The following is a 19,711-nucleotide window of genomic DNA, read 5'->3' on the forward strand; positions in this document are numbered from 1 at the left end:
TCCATTAATTTTATTCCCATAAGATATATTGTGCATGGACCCGCTGTAGGCTCCTCCTAAACTGTGTGGTTTCATTGTCAAGATTCTCCATTGTTGATCCAAACCAGGCCACCCTGATCCTAACCCTATGACCAACACCACAACGTTTGCACCATAGATACAAAAAGAATGAAGAATCCTAAGTAGAGAGAAGAATTTACTGAATCTCTTTCTACTGGCTGTGTCCATGTGGTGGGACCTTGAAGGAATCCTTTGACTAATCCTGCTACTGTGGGGTGTGTCTTGCGTTTTTCGTGCAGTCATCATAAACAGTGTGAATGTGTGTGTTTTGTCGGCTTTATCCCAGTTAGTTGGTTTTATTCTCCAGTCTCTCTCTCAGAGGCCTTTGATACGCAGGCACTGAGGCAAAAATGATTGTTCTCTTGGTTATCTCTAAAATATTCCAAATGATCCCTTCCATAAATCACCCTTCCCACACAGACTTTGTCCAAGAGATGCAAACAACTTTTTAGCTGAGGGATTCATCAACTCAGCTTCGTGACATCAGCAAAGGCTGAGATAATTTATGAGTAGTATGAGGATAAAGGAGACTGATCTTACAAGGTGAGCTATGTCTCAGCCTTCTTCACAGGGAGAGGTTAAGAGAATATTGACTCCAGCCCTTGGCCTCCTCCAAACACAATATCAAACAAGAGCCTTTTAGCTATACCCCGTTTGTCTCAAGCAGAATTAAAATCTAAATTAACTGCTTTTTAGTTGCATTATTCTTTCCTCATGAAATTAATATGTCATTAAAGTGGACCCCATATTTAAGTATTTCAATCTTGTTTTGTTCTGAATTGCAGGTATAGGGCATATGGAATATTATAAAGGATGATTACGAAATTATCCTATAATGCAAAATATATATAATTAATATATGGGTAATGTGTATCTGTGTATACACACATACACATCTGTATGTATATACATATATATTCATACATACAGGTGTGTTTTTGTGTATATATATATACAGTTATTATTTGAGCTAGTTATGTTCTATAAAGTTGCCGTGAACAGTGAATTAGTGAATACTGAAGCATTGTTCCTATGGAAAATAAAGGGTTAGGTTCCTGTAAGCCTCGGGTCACAACTTTTTCATCACTTGATCAATAAGCAAGCTTGATTTATGTGTGTTTCTGTTTAAATATGCCTTATTTAATATATATTATTGACTCATTAACATTGAACTCATGGCCAACTGCACTGTAGCTCATGCCTGAACAAATCTTACACGACAGAAATATTTTCCCTGTACAGCATTCATGCCTTCTTGCGCTAAGAAACATGAGACAGCACCTCAGCCCTACTCTTGGGAACCATTTTAAACAGCAAAATCACCAAGAAAAGGCTCAAAAAGGTGAAAAATGTGGCAATAGGCATACCGTGTCAAGGACACCTGTTTGCTGTATGAGAGCTGAAAGGAGAAGCCAGAACATCGCGTTGCTCAACCTCAGCTGAGAACTGTATCTCCAATGCCTCCAACTGTTTGCCGCTCTCTGCATGCCCATGAATGGCTGTAACATGCCATTAGTACTGGTTTTGGGTTTACAAATAATTGTTAGTGAGTAGGCCAATTTGAAAATATAGACTCTACAATTAACGAAGATCGACTCTCTCTGTATAACACAGCGATTATATATCACAATCATATATATATATAATATGTATGTCTATCTCATATTCATATTGAAGCACTATAATTGGCTGAATTATCCCTTTGTTGTTAAGCATTTAAGTTCTTTATAAAATTTGTTATTGTAAGTAAAGCTTCAATGAACAACATTGCACATAAACATATGATTACATTTCAAATTATTTCTTTTAATGAAATTTCTCAGAAGTGTCACAGGTATGAAATCAAAGGGTAAGAACTTTCTAAAGCCTTTGTAATATATTGTTTAAAGACTTAGCTACATTTATACTCCCACTAGTAATGTGCAGGTATCATTTTTCCAAAAAGATGAGCATCTCTTCATGATCCAGTACCTGATTATCTCTTTAGAACTCACTTTTGTCACCACCACTAGGATAACCCTACTAGGCAGCTGTACCAAACAGTTCACAGGCCCAGCGATATCCCCCACGTTCTGGGCCTCCATGTCTGTCTCATTTGCCTCCACCACTTTTCCTTGGGTAGCACATCCTTATCTTTCCCATTTCATATTGGAAGCTGCTCTTTCAGCATGCCTTCCCTGATCTTCCCCAAAACTGATGCGGGGCTTCTCCCATTTGTTCCTAGAGATCCTCTCCTTCGTTCCTACCATCGTGTTTACTGCAGTGCCCTGAACTAGCTTGTTCACCTGGATGTCTCCTCACCTAAATTTTAAGCTCTTTAAAGGCAAAGATTCTGTCTTATTCATCTTGTATCTAAACACTTATTACCGTGCTTGACGTCATAAAGATTTGTTGAAGGGATAAATCAATGAACAACGTATGAAAGAACAGCACAGTTTCTCACCAAATCTTTATTGTAAAAATGAGTGAACAGGATGGAATGACACTACGTGGTCAGTGCTGAGGGTCAAGGATGGCAGTGTGGTTCTATCTGCTCGCTTCTTTCTCCCTGAGATTCAGTGTAGGGCAGAGCTCAAGATCACAGACGTTGAAATCAACACAAGGGTTGAAATCCTAGCACTGCCAGTTATGACTCTATAGCTTTGAATAAGTCATTTTACTTTTCTGAGCTTTGGTTTCTTCATCTTTAAAATTGGAATTATAATACCTGCCTCTAAGTACCATTGTGAAGATTAAAGGAAAGAATATGGATAACATGGTTTACATTCACATAAGGCCCTTAACATGCATCTGGGCATTTAAAATCACCTCAATTCATTCTGAACTCTGCTGTCAAATTAAACTTGCAAAACCTGTTCCTGGATATTTCATCCCTATGTTCAAAACTGCCTTTTCAGCTTCAACTGGTCATCCTGTGTCCTCTTCAATATGTCCTTACTCCTTGGACACTTGAGCACATCCTCGTTCCTTGCAGCTCTCACCAACTGAATGGGGTACCTAATGCTGGCCTCCCTCTGGTTTTACTCCCTAACGATGGCTCATGTGTGATTCGGTTTCACCATCATACTCTTAGCTCCTTGCACAACGTGTGGCCAACAATATATTTATAATGAATTTTATATGAGTGAATGAGTTCTTCCTTTATTTCTCCTTATCACAATCCTTTGAGGCCCATATCAAGTGCCACTATGATAACCATATGTGACAGTCAAGCCAAACTACCCATATCAATAGCTCACACTCACTCTGCCTTCCTGTAAAGCTTTTGGACTTTGACACAACCAAATTTGATTCCTCTCTCCTTTGAATCCTGTGACATTTTATTTTTACCCCCATTACGCACTTGCCTTTTTTACCTAACATCTTATTTATTTGTGTATCTGTATCATCTACCTTTCAGAAAATACGTTTTCCCAGGGATTCCACCCGTATCTGCCAAGTACAACGTCTTGCACATAATCACTAAGCAATTGTATTTGTTGGGTGAAATCTATTGAAATGTTTGTAAAACTAAGTTCTTCTTTAATATCACAGAGCAGTACCCCCATGACGTCCTGTAGTTGGATATTATGAATTCCATTTTATTTATTAAGACACAGGGAAAGAAATAAATTATGTAACATGAGACTTCCGAGATAAACTAAAGACAACTTGTCTCTGCAATTTCCACAGCCAAGGGGGAATAAACATGGATTCACTGAGTGTGCAATTCAATTTCTCATACCTATAGGTACATGCATCCATATTTACATATTTCTCTCCAACCTTCTTGTTACTTTATTGTCCAGACAACTGTGACTAGTTATGTTCCTAAAACCTTAATTTCTAAAATTCCCAGTGCTTTATCTTCTATGGTCTGATATAAAGACATCCAAAGGATAAAACATGATCTTTATTAACAACCTTCCTGAACCTAGTAAAAATGATATTAATAACCATAGTACTATCTTTTCCTAGTATACTACTTTATAGCATCCATATATCCTCTCATTTGATCTTCACAACCACGCAATGAGGCACTGAAGGCAGGTGCTTATCTCTGTTTTGGAAACAAGGAAGTTGAGACAATTGCATGATACTCAAGGTCCTTCACTTGGTGAGCAGCAGAGACGTGACTCAAATCCAAGTTGTCCAACCTGAATTTCTCTCTGCTCCATTGAAGTGTTTCCCTAGGGATGCGCAACAGCAACAGTGAGAAGAGAAAGGTAACGAGGAATGAAAAAAAAAGACAGGAGGAATATTACGAGAGTGACGGAAATGAATTAAGATTAATTTAGGAATATTGTAAGAATATTCTAAGATGTCTGTGAGTGGAAGGGAAAGTTCCGTTTTGAAGATGGCATTCTGCATATACCAACGAATGTGCAGAAATTTCATTCAAATTTGTGGAGGAGAGAGAATATGCATTCTCAAATCTGAAATCTGAAAACTAAAAGCTGTAAATTAACATATGGTCAGTCCTTTTTAAAGGTTAAAAATATAAGAACAAAACAGTGTATGCTGCTTCTTGCTCAAAATTGTTCTTTAAAATGAAATCTTTACATTTGATATAGAATAGAATCCCACCCTCCCCCACAAAATAACTGAGTACAACATTTTCCCCCAAAATGAAAATAGTATTTTTTCTAATTGATTATGTTTTGTAAAAACAATCCAAACACTATAAAAAATACAGAGAAGGTTGAAAAATATCACCTCCAATCTCACTGCCCTACTCATGTGCAGGTTTAAACCCATAAAAATGTCTCTTTTTTTTTAAACAAAATTGGATCATCGCATGCATGCTGTTTGTGCTGTTTCCCCCTTCCCCTGGCTCGCTCTAGCATCCTTCAGTGAAAGAAGCTTAACGTCTGGCACCTGCATCCCTTCAGCTCTTTATATACTGAGTCGAAAACAGTGGAGCCCAAAGGAAACCACATGTGTTGAATCTCTGACATGTGAATTAAACCCAAAGTGGGTTGTTATGAATATGGCTATTTTCTGATGACAAAATTGCTGGGGATTAAATTTAAAAGCACTAAGCAAGCTGATAAACATAAACTCTCATGACAGATACCCTGAAATGTCAATAAAAAATTTCCCAGAGAAACAAAAAGGATACTCCCCTAGAATGTATTAGGAGGGAAATAAATTTTAATTCCCGGTTTGTTCATGTCAAAAGGGCCTTAAATGCCAACCAACCCGTGAACTCTCATCAAAATATACAGAACTACGACTTGATTCTATTCATGCATCTATAAATGTAAAGTCTTGTCCAATTTGTTTGAAATTTGTAGTTTATGTGGAGTAATTCACTATGCCCAAGAACACCAGTATTTTTTTCAAAACTTTAAATATTTTCAGATTATAGTAACTCTTTAGTGACATGCTTAAGAGAACAAAATGGAGACTGTGGACAAAGAGAATGTCTCAATACCAGCAGGGTTATCAAAATGTCTTTTGCCCACTTCCCCTATTGTAAAATAAAATTGAAGTATGTCTAAGACAAATTGTCTCAAGGTATTTAAATTAATTCTGGAGTTTAATTATAGTCTGTAAAGTTTCATCAATTTGTCACAAAAATAAAGAGACATTCTAGTTAATTAGTGAATATTCCAAATTAAATTGTTTTAATGAAATGTAATCATTGCTTTTAAGCATGAGTCATTTTCTAGTGTGATATGAAAAAGTATTACTAAGAAAATTACAAAAATATCTCATTCAAGCAGCAAAGGTATTCCTAAAACAACAACAAAAATAAACAAATAAACAAAAAATGCTTAACTACCGGAAATTTTGGTAAAAATTGTGAAAGCAAATGTTAAATTCATGGCAGAAACCCTTATTTAAAGGAAATCACTAATACAATACTTTACTTAAAAGAACTTTTTGATTCGTTTCTTTTGAAAGGTTAAATTTTGAAGTGTAAGCTTATATTAAAGTAAGAAAGAGACATATAAAATGTGTACATATTTGGGAATAACTTTTAAATAATTAATTATGATTAAAGTAACAACTGAATTATGGTGTGTCCAAATTATCCCCACTTTTCAGTTACTAAGTGTCTATGACATTTGTCCCAGCTATTGCTGAGCATTTTAACAGATGGGCCATTTTGTCACCCTGAAGAGGAAAGAACAATATCTTTCTTTGCCTTAAGGTCCAATCTTCTTTAAGGCCAACTTCCTGGATCTCCATGAAGTGGCCAGGATGGGGTAAAACCAACCCCAGAAAAAAACAGATCCTGAAACTCTTCCCTGAGTAAGCTAATACATAGCTGAGTTGTCTGCATCTAATTTAGCCAATGCTTACGTCTTCCACTCTGTTTGGAAGTTAATTACATGTCAATTTCTCCTACTGGGCAGCTAGCGCTTTGAGGGTAAGGTCTGTGCCTTGTCCTCTCTGTAGTCCTCAGAGCATTCAGCACCATCTCTTCTACACAGCACATATGTGAATTCACCTTTCAGCAGTATTTAACACTTTGGATCAATTTTGTTCTCCAAACTCTCTTTTCTGTGGGCTCTTCTCTTGGTTTTCTGTCTTGGACTCAGAGTACTCTTTCTCAGTCTCTTTTTCTTGCTCCTCTTCTTCTTCTCATCTTTAGGTAGCAGAGTTTCTCAGAGCTCTGTCTTATAACTTCTTTCCTGCTCGCTCTATATACATTCTCCTTAGGCAATCTCATATACTCACATGGCTTCAATTACCATCCATAAAAGCAAATCTGAAATTTATATCTCCAGCTCAGAACTCTTTTCTGAGCCCCAGATCATGTTTTCAAATGCTTACTTGTCATCAACAATTGAATGTCTCACAGGCACCTTAAAAGCAACATGCTCAAAAGTGAGTTCATCCGACTTTCCCCGAATTTGTCTTCCTGGTCCAGCTTCCTCAAAAATCCACCATCCACCCAGTTGCCCAAGCCAGAAATCTATAAATCTCTCTTTATCCCCATATCTAAACTAATAGCCAGGTCCCACTGAGTCTATATTCCAATTACCTATCCACACCTCTAATCTTCACAACTGTGTCCTTAGTCCAAGCTATTGTTTAGACTACTGAAATAACTTATAATGGTCTCTCTGTTTCTACTCTTGACTCTCTTCAAATTGTCCTCCACCCTCCATCTTGAGATTGATTTTCTTAGAATCTCCTATTTAATAGCTTTCTCTGGCTTCCCATTGCACTTGGGACAAACTACAAAGTCCACATCATGGCCCATAAGACCCATTATTATCGACCTTCTGACTAGCTCTTGGAGACCTCATCTTATGTTGCTCCTCACTCTGCTCTTCCAACTCCTTGGACACTCTAACATCCCTCAGCATTCAGGATCTTCAACCTATTGTTGGTTGCTTGCCTGAAGTGCTCTGTCTCTTCCCTCTTTCTCTCTTCTAGCCTAACATTAACTCTTACTCATTCTTCTCTTCTTAGCTTACATGTCACTTCCTCTTGAGACATTTTTGTCTTTGCCTTCCAGATCAGGTAGTCCTGCTACAAATTCTCATTTCAATTTTCCCTAGTCTTTTATAATCTTCTCCACATCCTCTTATCTTTCATAACATTCCTCACACGCAGACTTATCTAACTGACGTGACTCTCCCCGTGTTAGACTGTGAGTTCCATGCAGGTCGAGGCCATCTAGGTCTTCTTCACGGATGCGTTCTGCATGTCCAACACAAAGACTAATATATAACAGGTACTCAAAAAATATTTGCAAGACAATTGAAGGAACAAATGCATGAACAGAAGCTGCTCAAGAAATGTTTACTGGATGAGCAGCTGTGCATCCCACTATGTTAATATCAACTCAGTTTTTAAGTGTATTATCAATAGTTTTTGAAGAATCAAGGAAGTTACCAGTTATATTTTATTCTTATTTTTGTTTCCATAAAAGATTTAATGTGACTACTTCAGTAATATTAATTCTAGATTCAATAACATAACTCATATGCTTAAGAGAAAGTAGAATTTTTTAACAAATGCTAAGATAGTCTAACTTACTCATTGCTGGTGGACAAATACTTGCAAAGAAGGGATTTATTATTGCAAAAATGACTTCATTATCTTCAACTGTTCAGATGAAAGAAATCATCTGTTCAGATTTAAAAAGGCATATTAGAAACATACATTTAGTTCCAATGTAAATGTATTAAGAGAAATTGTTTTAAGTAACTCAGGAAAAAATCTGGTTTACTTCCTTGCTTTTGCTGAAACATTAAATATTAGAGTCTCAGGAAATAGTATATTTTCTATAGTATGTATCCATGTATGCGTAAATATAATCTATTCCATTTATCAAACAAAAATTTAGTGTGGCAGAGCAAAATTATATTATATGAACAGAGTTGTCTGTGTATTTTCTTCATCTTTATTTTAAATGGTTAGACTTTAGCTATTTTTCTCAGAAATAAGCATACATGCAATTCCCAAATTACAGAAGGAAGATCAGGCTGGTACATTCATTTCTCCAATGAGAAGAGAAAAGAGATAATGTGATCAGCCTATTTTTTTACTAAATAGCATTTCTCAGTTTTTACATAGAACTTTCATACTTTCTGAAATTATGGAGACTTTTTATTTAAAAATTGTTGAACTTGACTCATTTAAGGTCTAAATATATATATAAAGTAAATAGAAATCAAGCTAAATTTATCTCTTTGGTAGCTAAGTGTCTATATTGGGAAGTGTGCTCTATAATAGGTAAACATCAGAATAGGAAAGTTGGAATTTAGACAGTTTTATTGAAAATGTCTCACTTTTTATCTTTATATTTTCCAGTTATATTTTCCTTGTAGAAGCAGGAAGCACTTACAATTTTTAAGGGGGTGTGGACCCTGATTATATTTGGGGATGATCTTTCTTTTTGCTGAGAGGAAGAGTAGGGTATACCTTGAAAGGAACTGGAGTCATAAATAATGTCCACATCTAAACTTTAGCCAAAAAGACTCAGTAAGTCAGTTCACCACACTCACACATTATAAAGGCAATTCCACTTGTGAAAACTGGGCACTAGTACATTTTCAAGACAATTAAGAACAAAAGATCAGTTCAAAAGCTTTGGCGTGGAAGACTGGTGCTTGGTGCCACTACAAAATGCCAGTAAGTGCAATGTGGCAGAATTCAGACTTAAAGCCATGCAAATTTCTACAGAAACTTAATGTTGAAAATCACTAACTTGAGTGAAATATCAATACTATTGTGCACTGAATGATTTTCAGTTTTATTTTTATACAAAATATTCAAACAGAAACTATCATATCTTGAACACAATTCCTCTTTATTCCAACCCTAGGTAGTAAATCAAAAGAAGTAATTCAGTTTACTTATTGGAAAGTATTTCAACTCCTACTCACCAACAGATTAGAACAGGTTAAACAGGTATTTTATAGAAGTATTAAAATGATAAAGCCAAATATCAATCAGTTTAACTGCCAAAACCATAATGTAGCTTCACATGAGGATTGGGGAGAGGTGTATTAGTCATGTCAGGAGATGGGGCATGACTCAGATGGTATTACATGCCTACATCACCATGTACGTACAGGTTGTATTTTAGAAGTAAATCTTCCCTTTGATGATCATTTATTTGTGTAGCACATTTCCTTTCATAGGCTTTCAAGGAGGAGTTTCTGAAAGAGGATCACATAATTCGCCTCTGGTGGAAATGCACACTAGTTCTGGAGGCACAGTCTGCCTTCAGTACCTTGTCATTGCCTTACCAGAAGATCTTAGCTGAGTCATAAAAGTGGGGAATTTCATAGATACAATCCATCTTAGGGGTAATCTGGTCCAAATCCCTCATTTTACAGATGAATATGTGAGGACCAGAAAGACTTAGTGAGTGGATTCAGGCCATTTAACATGTTTGTTAGCAGAAACAGGACTTGAAGGCTGGGCTTCTGATTCCCAAAATAGGTCTCTGTCACCTTGAACACTTGTCTTTCAACTTGTTTTCATGTCTTTCAAGTTTCAAAGAAACTTTTTTTTTTTGAGGAAGATTAGCCCTGAGTTAACATCTGCCATGAATCCTCCTCTTTTTGCTGAGGAAGATTGGCCCTGAGCTAACATCCGTGCCTATCTTCTTCTATTTTATATGTGGGACACCACCACAGCTTGGCTTGATAAGCTATGCATAGGTCTGAGCCTTGATCTGAACTGGCAAACCCCAGGCCATTGAAGCAGAGTGCATGAACTTAACTGCCATGCCACCAGGCCAGCCCCTCAAAGAAACATTTTTAAAGTTCAGAATCAATATATGTTCGCCAAAATTTATTTTGCCAGAGGAGATATTAAAAACACATCTATCAACTATTTACTATTACTATTATTTAATAGAAGTAATGGCATTTCGACACACAAGAGAGGAAGAATATACAATAACAATAAAAGGGAATATTCTAAATTAAATAAATTGGACATTCTGGAAATCTCACTAAGCTGTTTTTGGTTTGCTCACTTTGTTGTCGGTCAGTACACTTCACCTTAGATCGGTATTTACCCTTACCACTGTGTCCTCATTTGCAAGCTCTCAGTGTCCATTTCACACAAGACAGAATTCCCTCATGACAATAAATGTAAACACCAGTTTTAAATGATTGTAAAATTGAGTTTTCTTCACCTCTTTCTCCAACTCTGAGGAGCTTATCTCAGTGATATCTCATTCTTATTTCTGAATGAGAACACCTTTCTGGTTGAAACAGTTTGAAAAGTTAGGGTACACTAGCCTAGCTGCTAGCCAGATGTAGTTATTATGCAATTCAAACGTGGCAGAGCCAAATGAGATGTGCTGAAGATGTAAAACAGACACCAGATTTCACACAAAATAGAACACAAAACATACATAAATAATATCTATATTGATTATTTGTTGAAATGATAATTTGAATGAACTACATTAAATGAAATATATTATTAGAATAAATTTTGCCTGTTTATTTTTGCTTTTTAAATGTGGGCGCAAGAAAATTTAAAATTACATATGCAGCTCACAGTTTGGCTTTCATTACGTTTCTGTTGGACAGCACTGGGCCGCATGGAACAATGCTGTGACTAAAATAGCCAGGTTCCATCCCCTAGCTCTCCCCAGTGCTGTCCTCAGGGGTCACACATGGCTTAGTGTCCCTTCTCACAGAATGACTGTAACCTAACAGCAGAGTGCACGTGCCGTATCTGATGAGACCGTGATTCAGGAGGCATCCTTCATTAAAACAGGGGCATCACTCCTAGAACTAGCCTGGGTCCTCAGTGAATTATTTTAGGCCAGTGTAAACGCGGCCACTCCTATACGATCTAAACGGATAAAGCAGACAGAGCACTAAGTTCTCTGAAATGCCAGGAGCATCTAAATAAATTCAGGTGCTTATTCACATGGGCTTCTAAAGTGGATCTGTCTACCCTGTAGAATACAAATAGGAAGTGGTACCTCTCTCCTGGAAGCCTTTATTACACTGTCCACATTAGTAAACAGAGCACACAGGCAGAAACATTCTGAAAAAGCAAATAGAAAAGGAATGTGAATCCAAAAACATTTGGAGTGCTTAACAACATTAAAATTTTTTTCTTCCGTTTTCCTAAATTAAAGACATTGTCCATGACAGCAAATTGAGGGATTTTCCCTGTAATTGAGAGTGATCACAGAAACTGTTTTTTTCTCTAAATCTCGATAAACTGAACCTTTTCTCAATTAGTGAAACCTACTCATGTTAATGTCTAACAGTTGATTTCTTTTTTCACAACATATAATTCCATTTGCTGGTTGGGGCATAGGCTGTAGTTTATAGGTTGAATGGCTCGTCTGTGGCATCACAGAATTATTCAGCACAGTTTTTGATGATAATCTTACCCTACCTTCCAGGTATACTGCAGCTGAATACAAAGTGAGACTGTCTGAATTCATTGTTTAAAATGTCTCCCGTGACTCATTGGTCGATGGCCTCTGTCCAGTTAAACTGGTAATCTCCAAGTTGGCAAGGCCATGTTTTCGTATTATTTTCTGAAAGACTTCATAGACATGGCCGTTGCCATGAGGTTTACATAAGGGAGAAGAAAGTCCAGGCCATCATTATTGCACACCTGGATTACTGTAACAGCCTATTAGTTGGTTTCTCTTCTGTCCTTTCACAAACTTAATCCATCCTGTATGTGGCTGCCAGACCGGTATTCTGATATTTATCTTTTTCAGCATATCAAAACCTACAGCATATCGTAACTAACAAGGACTGGCACGTCTGGTATAAAATCTATCTCACGTCAGAGTCTTTCATGTATAAACCACTTACTCATTTCCAATCTTTTTTCCTATAACTGGAACCTCTCTCTGTCTTAGTCACTTTTTATGGTCCTGAATATTCTACTTCCATATGTGTGTCCTCATAATTCCCACTACCAGACTCACCATCATCTCTGCTCATTCTAGGCAATTTCAAGATCTTTCTTTCATGACTTTTCAGTCTCCCAAAGATGTCTTTATTCTCTAAATGAGCTTACCACTAAATTATACTCCCTCTTGACTTCTTTCATCTTTGTTTCCCATCTGTTAATCTATCCTCCCGGGTTAGATTGTAAATTCCTTGATATTGCACATCAAACTCAACAGAGTTCTAAACTCATACCTTATGTCACGTATAAGAGCAGGAATGTGTTCCCACAGACCTGCTTCTGAAATTCCAGCTCTAAAACTCACCTAACTTCTGTAAGGCACAGTTTTGTTGTCTGTAAAATAGTGATAATGGGATCTAATTCATGGTTGCTGTGGGGTTAAAGAAGATGACCATAACAGGTTTCCTATCTTCTCCAAGAGAAGTTTTTGATGAGGAGGATGAAGTGGAGTGTATGAGAGGTGTGAATAAAATGAGTGTACTATAGAGGGGGAAATGGGTACAGAAACAGAAGTGATGGGTGTGGATAACAAATTCATTTTGCATAGGGCTAGCTTTCATTATACTTTATATTTCTTTTAGTGTAGGTCATTGCCATTTAGCTATTTTATGCAGTTAAAAAAACCCCTAATATTATCATTTGTCTCTTTAAATACCTTGGAAGCTTCCCTATTGCCTGCCACATAAAATCTAAATTCATTAGCTCTACATGATCTGACCCCAACATGCTTCTCTAGTTTATGTCCCATTTCACATCTACATTATACTCTGCTCCAGCTGAATAAAACTATCTTTTCCTGAAGATACTATAGTTTGAGTCTGCATTCTCCTTCTGCATGGAATACTCTTATTTCTTCTATTTTCTCCATTCTGTCTTTGAGAACATCTGGCTGATCCTTCAAGCTCTGACTTGGTCTCATCTCCTCCACAGATAAGACATTCCCTAACTTTCTCAGGATTATCTTGGGTCTGAGTGTAAAGTGAGCTTCCCTCTCAAAATCGTCTTTCTAAAAAGAGGAAGGGGACCTTAATTCTTTACAAAGCATGTTATTGTATGGAATTCTTTCCATTTCTCTTTTGAATAACAGTTTGTTTGGGGGAAGTCATATTAAGCAGAAATGATTGCTATTGGTACTTAAAGATATCCCTGATGAAACTAGTTAATAAAAGCCGGCAAATATGTTTACATGGATTTAAAAGTTACTTTTTCCAGGGTGTGGCCCAGTGGCTAAGTTGTTAAGTTTGGTGGCATGGGTTTGGGGGTTTGGATCCCCAGATGTGGACCTAAATCTCTCATCAGCCACGCTGTGGCAGCAACCCATGTACAAAATAGAGGAAGACTGGCACAGATGTTAGCTCAGGGCTAATTCTCCTCAAGTGAAAAAAGAGGAAGATTGTCAACAGATGTTAGCTCTGTTAACGATGTTAGAACAAATCTTCCTCAGGAAAAAAAATTACTTTTTCCAAAGTGATATCACACCTGAAAAAAGTACTTATTGGGAATGTCTTTTAATGATCACTTAAAAATGTAATACTGGAAGTTGTCATAATATGGAGTTCACAAATATATTTGTAAATGAGAAATTAAAAAAAAATGATTCCACTGTTATTTACGTAGGCACTTGAGACTTTGGATAAAATTTTCAATGACAATACCTAGATTAAACAAGTTCTGTGCCTCCAACAATTTGAGAGAATGAAGATGGCATGCTCCAAAAAACAGCTTGATGAGCCAACAGTCTGGTGATGACAAATACACTGAGTCAAAGTACTAGGCAGAGTTTGAAGTACAATTGCTACACGGAATACGTGAAAGACGTGAAAACAGTATTATAAAATTAATATCTCATTTTAAATAGCTTTTATAATCCATTCAACAAATAGTGGACATCATTCTTAACTAGTTCTTCATCATTCTAAAGTTTTATGAATTCGAGGTGACCAAAAAGCCTTGTTTTGCTTTTTCATTGTTTCCTTTGTATCTTCCTTTTGTGAAAATGGGAAATCACCTTACAGTTTTGGTCACTGTTTATTGGCACACGCACAGTAGTTGCTCACTTCCCTGCGCTGCGCTCTCCTGACAGTGTGTCCATTCCATTATGTCATAATTATTTGTTTTCTTCTCTGTCATCCTCCTACGCCAAGAATGTCTCCAGCACAGGGTCAATTCTCTTCTCATCTTTCTGTCCTGAACATGTAAGCCAAACTTGGATCAGATATTTTTTCATAGAAAGGAAAAATAAGTGAAATCCTAAAAAGAATGGTTCCTTAAGACAGTACCATATTAAAACTTTTATTTCAATATTTTATTAAACTGCTGTAAACTATGTGCAATCTAAAAGAAAGTGAACCTAACTTTTATCGTGACCTTTTATAATAAGTGCTCAGAAAAATTTTCTGAAGGAATGAATGTGTGAATGATATCCTTTCTAAATAGCATCACAGATCATTGATTGTAAAACATGCTTTTTTCTTATTTTAACATCTCAGAAACTGGGGTGTGTTACTATGTCTATAGAATAAGATAGCATTGTCTCATAATTTAAGTAGTGACCCGTCTTTTTTTTCTTCATGGTACATAAAAAAGGGTATTTCTTACAAAGAGGTGACTGCCTACAGAGCAAAAGCTATGACTTGTTAGTCGCTTTCTATATGTAAGGCACAACAATCTTAAGTAGATAGTATAATCCTTATTTTATAGATGAGCTCCCTGAGGCACAGAGAGGGTAAATAACTTGACTTAAGATCACAGCTGGCACCACATGTTCTCCCTTTTGGAGGAAAGATTGTTTGACTTTTGAAAAGGGAGTGAAGAAATTATGAGAGGTCTTACTTCTATTCTATAGGTTTATGCTATGGTTTAAAATGTATCATTTCTAGTCCTTGTTAATCGCAACAACTGAGTTTATAATAACACTTCACTGTCATAGCAATTATACTTAAGTAACTGCTACAAGTAAGATATTCAAACTATTTGTGTTGCTTGTTAAAAGCACATATTTCTAAATTTTATTTTATTTTCATTAGAAAAGCGGAAAAAGACCAATTTCTGCTAGGTACTGGAGAGAAATACTAAGATAGACATTGCTTGCCTCCCTGACATAGCCCAGTTTTCAAAACAATTGCTATGAATTCAGACATTAAAGTCAGTACAGCATCCCTCCCCATACTATTAACTCCAAAAACCCTTCTCCTTTTTCCCCATAGAGGAGAAACAACAGCAACACATCTTAAGTGTATACTTGTAGGCATCTTACTTTGTTTGAAGGTGGCACTAGGATATTCTGTGATAACAGAAATACTTTATGTATGTGCATGTATATATATATATATATGAGGAGAGAGAGAGAGAGAGAGAGAGAGAGAGAGAGAGAGAGTTTATGCACACACACTTTTTTTCATTATATAAATATTCATTTAGCAATACTACTATGAGGCAGGTGCTATGTAGGTCTACATACATTAAAATTAAAATAGGCAAAGTTCTTGCCTCCGGGGAGTCCGTTGTCTAGTGGGAAAAAAAGACAAAGACATTTAAAAAACATAGTTATAAATTAGAAAAAAGAAAAAAGATTAAAAAGGAAATGGATGCTAAATATGAGGCATGAGAAATAAATATGAGGCATGAGAAAACTTCCATCTCCTCATATTGTAAGAAGTTGAAAATGTTGCCCTTTGAGTTAAACCTAATCCATGTGCTATGACTGTGTTGTGTATCAGTAGAAAGCAAACCAAGGTGGACCAAGTAGGGGTCTCTTAGGATGTAATTAAAGAGGTAGGAGATGTTTAATGCTTCAGTCAAGGCGATCAAGTAGTCCCAGAGAGGGAGGGCATAGTTTCAATCTAATAAACAGAAATATTATCAGTAGAATGGATTGGGAGACAGACACAGTGATCAGAAAGGGCAAAAAGCATCACCCACTGCTGTCTGGGGAAGAAAGCCATCATGCTTAAGGAGACTTGAGGATCATAGTTTCCTTGCCAAGGCTATCCCCATAGTAGAGGGTGAGAAAATTTAAAGCTGCCTTAGCTGAGAGAAACTTGTTAAGTTTACATAACTCTCTTTGTTTAGCAGCCATCTCAACGTTGGCTTGCCCTCAGGCAGTGGTCCTTAGTGGGGACTATTTGCCCCCCAGGAGACATTGAGAGTGGTAGGAGACAGTTTTGATTGTCACAAATGAAACAAGGGGACTGTTACTGACACTAATGGGAAGAGGTCAGAAATGCTGCTAAACATCCCACAATGCATAGGACAACCCCCACAACAAAGAATTATCTGGTCCAAAATGTCGATGGTGCAGAAGTTAAGAAATACTGCCCTATCATACGAAGGACTCAGCAATAACAGAGAGAGAGAGAGAGAGAGAGAGAGAATATGCTAGGTAACTACTCTTGGGAGGAGTTCTCTAGTTCCTGAGAGCAGTCCTTATTTGAGAGCCAGTAAGAAGGCAAGAGCTTCAGTCCTACAACCTCAAGGAACTAAATTCTGCCAACAAGAAGGAGCTTGGAAGCAGATTTTCCTCTACAGACAAGAGGTTGTTGTCTGTACAGGCCTACAGACAAGAACTTGGCCTGCTCGACACCTTATTTCAGCCTTGTCATACTCTGAGCAGAGAATCCAGCTAGACCATGCCATATTTCTGATGCACAAAAATATGACTAAGAAATGGGCATTTCTTTTAGCGACTAAGTTCATGGTAAGTTGTCACACATCAATAGAAAAGTAATACAATGCCATAAAGGACCAATACAGGAGGTTAGCACATTCCAATATACCCAGTTAGACTGGAAAGCTCCCCTTGGGGCAGGAGTTAAGCACATAGCATTCATTATTATATTTCTCAGCACTCACATAGTGTGAGGAACATGGCAGCCTTCAATAAGTATTTGTGGATTCACTCATTTTCCTTGGCTTCATATTTTTTTCTTTATAGTCAAGGTACGCACTGGAATTTTGTGTACAAACATGAACTAATTTTATGTAATCTTTGATTTTGTTTAATGTGAACCTGACACAAAGGGTTGAATCCATGTTGACTGTGCCCATAAATGTAAATTTCTTGTCAGACAAAGTAAAGTCAAAATCTTGTAAAGAGTGCGTTAACCATGGCAAAAGTCATCTTGTTGAGGAAATGACCAGGTGGTCAGTTGGCCTTAAACAGGTGAATTTACTTTCCCCGGTGAATACGTTGGTTAATGTTGTGTGTCAACTTGTCTGGGCCCTGGTGCCCAATGATCTGGTCAAACATTTTGCTGGATATTTTTGTGAGGGTGCTTTTGGATGAGATTTACATTTAAATAAGTGACCTTTGAGTAAAACAGATTACCCTCCATAATGGGAGTGGGCCCCATCTAATCAATTGATTGACTAATAGCACAAAGTCCACCTATTTAAAGACTTAATTTGGTACAATAGATTACATAACTATTATGAACTTCTGAGGGCTCAGTTGTTTAAAACCTTAAAAAAGTTAGTCTATAAAAATATATGCTTTCTTACATCCAGACTTCAGTTTCTCTTACATGAAAGGCTAGCATATGCTAATTTATTTCCACACAACTTTATCGCAAATGTGAAATGTATAGTTTCATTATATATGAATTGCTAGTGACTCCTAGGTCAGGCTCGTTAGAAAAAGTAGGATTTGAAAAGGGGAATTGAAAGGAAAAGGTGCCCAGAAAGCAGAGGGAAATATAATTTTCTTTTTTCAGTGTATCATAGAGAGAAACAAATGAAGATGGAATGACGAAACCTGGCTGTTAGAAGCATTGACTAGTGTTGGAAGAGGTCGAGAACTGAGACTGTTTAAGGACAGAGCACGAGCTTTGCCATTCTGTCACGATGGGTGAAATGAGGCTACTTAAAGCTCTCCTTTGAGGAAAGAGATGAGAAAACCCCAATTCAGTAATATATAATAAACTAAATACAAGAGACTGATGTTTTTATCTTATTATGCTGAGAAGAATATCCAAGAACAGGATCCAGTCAATAGTACCCAATAGTTCATTCATGAAATTGAAAGTTTTAAATATTTGGATAGGTTATTAAACGAGAATAATAATAATAATGGCATCTAATAGTTGTTGACGAATTAGTATGTGCCAGGCACTGCTATATATACCTTAGGCATAATTATATATTCATTCCTTATGACAATCCTATGAAGTAGTATTATTTTTTAAAATTTTTTATTTTTTTAAAGATTGGCACCTGAGCTAACATCTTTTGCCAATCTTCTTTTTCTTTTTCTTTTTCTTCTTCTCCTCAAAGCCCCTTGATATATAGTTATATATTCTAGTTGTGAGTGCCACTGGTCGTGCTATGTGGGACGCCGCCTCAGCGTGGCCTGATGAGCGGTGCCACGTCCGCGCCTAGGATTCGAACCAGTGAAATCCTGGACCACCAAAGCAGAGCGCGCAAACTTAACCACTTGGCCATGGGGCTGACCCCAAAGTAGGTATTATTTTTAAACTCATTTTACAGAATAGGCAAAGAAGAATAGGCAGAGAAATTGAATAACTGGCTCAAAACTAGCTTGTGTGGGAGTTGGAGCCACGGTTTGATCCAAGCAATCTAACTTTAGAGCTCATGCTCTTAATCACTATTACTTACAAGTCTCTTAAAATGTAAACTATTTACTACAAACCAGAATAAATTCACCAAAATATTTTAAAATTGTAACATCCTTGTTGAAAAACAAAGACTAATCAATAGGATATCAGACTAAACTACATGAAATGTCCAACTTGTAGGTAAAAAATGATTAAATATTGATAATCTTGTATGGCTTAATGTATTTCAAACCCATTGCTGTTCACTTAGCAGGTGTAAAATTTCATTGGTCTCTTTAATATATCACCTTTAATATTTAATTTTAATTAATTTAAAGATTCAGAAAAGCATTATGTGTTTTTTCGTGATCTTGGCCCTATTTATTTATTTTTTTAAAATAAGACCTTAACTTCCTTCATCACCATCTTTCAGAAAATTAACACCAATAGTAAGGGAAAATTAATAGTATTTGTTGTCATTGTGAACTTGATGTATTCCTATAAATATTTATCTCAACCACCATGGAAATAATGAGGATCTCTTGAAAAGACATTACTAACAATTAGTTTATTCTTTTTTTTAAAAAAAGATTTTATTTTTCCTTTTTCTCCCAAAGCCTCCCAGTACATAGTTGTGTATTTTTAGTTGTGGGTCCCTCTAGTTGTGGCATGTGGGACACCGCCTCAGCGTGGTCTGAAGAGCGGTGCCATGTCCCCCCCAGGACTCGAACCAGTGAAAGCCT

The 19,711-nt window shown here is 36.7% G+C and overlaps 2 long non-coding RNA genes across 2 annotated transcripts in view; one reads left to right on the forward strand and one right to left on the reverse strand.

Moving 5' to 3' along the window:
- LOC103563395 (uncharacterized) overlaps positions 1 to 19,711 on the reverse strand; it is an 85,531-nt gene that overhangs the window by 6,692 nt on the left and 59,128 nt on the right. The gene's annotated exons all lie outside the window — the stretch shown is intronic.
- LOC139085108 (uncharacterized) lies at positions 14,531 to 18,350 on the forward strand. Its single transcript, XR_011543155.1, has 2 exons — positions 14,531 to 14,612; positions 18,129 to 18,350. It is a non-coding gene; the product is annotated as an uncharacterized lncRNA (long non-coding RNA).

The sequence above is a fragment of the Equus przewalskii genome, chromosome 8 (assembly GCF_037783145.1).
Source record: "Equus przewalskii isolate Varuska chromosome 8, EquPr2, whole genome shotgun sequence".
In the NCBI taxonomy this organism is placed as follows: domain Eukaryota; kingdom Metazoa; phylum Chordata; class Mammalia; order Perissodactyla; family Equidae; genus Equus; species Equus przewalskii.